Below are 3,372 nucleotides of genomic sequence, written 5' to 3' on the forward strand. Positions count from 1 at the left end.
TGCGCGGCGCGGGATGCGGGAGCCGGCGGCGGGAGGGGCGGCGGCGGCGCGGGGGACGCGTCCCGCCGGGCGGAGGGGCGGCCGCCCGCCCTGGACCGGGGGAGTCCCTGCAGGAGGCGAGAGCTCCCGGCCCTGGCGGCGGTGCCTCGGCGCCATGGGAGTCGGGGCGTGCGCTGGGCCTGTGCCCGCCAGCGGAGCGGGGTGCGGCTGAGGGTCAAGTGCACCCCGAGAACAACAGCGGCCCTTCTCTCTGCTGCTTCCTCTAAACATCAGCAGACATCCCCATCCCTCACCCTCTTTCCCGCGTTCTCCGCTAAGCGAAGAGTCGCCCCTACTCCCAAGATGGCTTTGTGTACATTGTAACCTCCCGCAAAGTTTGTTTTGCTCTCCGTTGTTCTTTCATCCTTCCTTCAGGAAAATAAAACCAGAAATAAATACGGTGTTGGGACTAGAAACCCAATCCGCTTTAATTTCAGATTCTACAAGCACACATACAGTGCAGATAATCAAAATCAATACCCAGCTTTCTTGCCAGTTTATGCTGAGTGATGCCTGGAAGGGACCTCATGGGGCTCAGCCAGGGGAACGCTGCAGTTTCCCACACGATGTTATTAGATGCTCCCTCAGGCTGTTGCAGTTTTTATGCCAATTCTGGATTTCTGATTTACACAAGACCATAACAGGGTTGGGAGGCCTGGGCTTAGCCAGCCTTGTGGAAAGACCAGTTAATTTGTGATTATTTAGCATTTCTGAAGTTGTTTTTCTGTGGAAGCTGTTCAGGAGATGGATGACTCTAGACTGTGCAACTCTGCCTACACTAGTTGGGTGCTAAGGAGAAGAGGATTTTAAATCCTCCTATCTTTTTTCCACTCACTGAGGCTGATAGCAAAGCTGGAAGCTGTAAGGAATGCCATGGGAAAGAACATAGTGTTCTAGTGTATTACCAGAAAATTTCTGAAGGTAAAAAGTGATAGGGGGTACCAGAAAACAAGATTCTGAGAAGGTGACTGCTCCTTGGAATAGAATGGACTGAGTACTCAATTTCTTTTGGTTCAAAAATACATATTTTTATATGTACATATTTTTATAGTGGGAATGGTAGGAAAACCTGTAAACCTGCTGCTAAGACTTGGTGGGGTGAGAGAAGCCAATTGATGGAAAAGAAAGAGAGAAATTAAGGAGGCATTCCTGAAATTGTTCAGTGCCCACTGATGCTAAGGTTAGAAAACAGGCTCCAAAAGTGCATGAATGCAATGTCAATTGCAGGAAGTGTTACTTAAGTTACTTTTTGTGGGTTTTTTTGGGTTTTTTGTTTGTTTGTTTGTGGTTTTGTTTTGTTTTGTTTTTTTGCGAGATAAAGAAAATAGTGTTGCACATTTGGAGAACGAAGCTGTTTCCATGCTTTAAAAATGAGGGGGAACCAGCAACAACAAAACAAAACAAGGGAAGGAGAATCACCAATTTGTGCTCGTGTCCCTGCCTCTAACCTGGTGATAAGAGTACTCAGACAAGAGGAGCCTCACCACTTCTGCATAAACAGCTTATGTGTTTCCACACTGCCTCCTAGATTCCTCCTTTTCCTTCCTCCCCACTGGTGTCCACTTGCAGACTCTGCTTCTTGTTCATCTCAGCTTCTCCTAGTTCACCCCAGCCCACTGTTATGGCTCCCACCCAATCTACTCCTCAAATCTTTGGACTCAAATTTCTTTCTACTTGGGTCTCCTAATATTATATACAGCTCTCTGCCATAGCATTTGAGATACAGTTGTTGCCCTTTCTACTCTCTCCCTGCTCCCACTCTGGGATAGATGCACATGTACATCCATCTTATCTCCTTGAGCCACCTTGCTGTAGATAATCCTTGCCTGCAGATCCCTGGCCTTGCCAGGTTTCCTACCAAGGCTCCTCCTCTAGCAGGGCTCTCAAAATCCTGTATAGATGCTGTGTTTAACTACACATCCACCCAAAGGGAGACGACAGGAATGGAGAAATGCTGGTGTGTTTATGGAAAACCTGTGATAGTGCTACCCAGGTAATTCCTACTTCTAGGTAAAATACAGAACATGGACTTTTCAAAGCTACTGAGTCCTCCATAGTGAAGATTGCCAAATGGCTGCCCAAAATCAAAAATAGAGAGTGCTAGCCACTTGGAAAATGGTATTTGTGTGTGTATGTACATACTGCCCATGTAGCACCTGCTGTGAGTTGTTCCTGCCACGTATAGCACATAAACAAAAGGGCTGGTATAGATCTACGAGATTTAGCAAAGCTTCAACTACAGCTCCTCACTCACAGGCAGCAAGGCTACAGCAAGGAGACAGCACAGGCAGCAATGTCGGGCAGCATCTGCAGGAGCATCGTCCCAGACACTGAGGAACAGTGAAGGGGGGTGGGTGCTGGGAGAGGCCGGCGGCCGGGTTTGCTGAATATTGCTGAAGCAGGAGATGAGCTGACCCACCGCGTATTTTGAGGACATTCCCAGGACACTGCATCGCCTCCAGGAAAGGAAAGATTTACAGCTCCTTTGGGAGGCAGAGCAGCCCGGGAGCGGAGACTCCGGCCTCCTGCCAAAGTGAACCCAACGAGATCATGAGGGCTAATTCGAGGATCTATTTCAGCTGCGCGCCTCCCCGCAGGCTCAAAGCACGCTCTGAGAAAGTTTTGTTCAAGGACACGTTTTATTTCAACAAGGAGCGTTTGTGAGGGGGAAGATGGAGGCGGCGCAAGGCTCGCTGGGAGCTGTAGTCCTGCGGCGGGCGCGGGTAGCGCCCCGGCCCCGCGGGGAAAAGGTGTCAGGGTCCCCTGAAGAGGAGAATTCCCCCGCCTGGATCCTTCCTGCCCAGAGCACTGGGAACACCGAGGGGAGAGCAGGGGTGCCCGCGGCCTGCTCACGGTCTGCTCTGTGCGGAGCCTCAGTGCCGCGGTTACGCTGAGTGTACCCTCAGTTTTACCCGCACGGCTGCTGGTGCTTCTCGCTGCGCGTCCGCAGGCAAACAAAGGTGACAGCAGCCTAAAGACACACCTGGACAGTCTGGCAATATGCAATATGCAAACTGTTAGTTCCTGTTGTTGTTTGAATCTGCCCTGCTTATCATTGTTTCTCCTGGGATCGCTGTTCGGGTGTGTATTTACCTGGCTCACCTGGACTGTGTGGTGCCGAAGGGAAGACAGGCAGTAGAGACAAGGGCTGTTTCCATGAACCCCAGCACCCACACTGTCACTACTGCTTGTAAATCCCGGTGAGGTTTCAGTTATACCGAAGCAATCAATAATTCTTTTAGCCCTGCACTGAGTTCTTTAAAATCCCTCCTTGATTTTTTCAGCCTGGAAATGGCAAGATGATATTTTTAAGCATTCTGAGAGTATTTTGAC

This window comes from Zonotrichia albicollis, chromosome 2 (genome assembly GCF_047830755.1).
Source record: "Zonotrichia albicollis isolate bZonAlb1 chromosome 2, bZonAlb1.hap1, whole genome shotgun sequence".
Classification (NCBI taxonomy): Eukaryota; Metazoa; Chordata; class Aves; order Passeriformes; family Passerellidae; genus Zonotrichia; species Zonotrichia albicollis.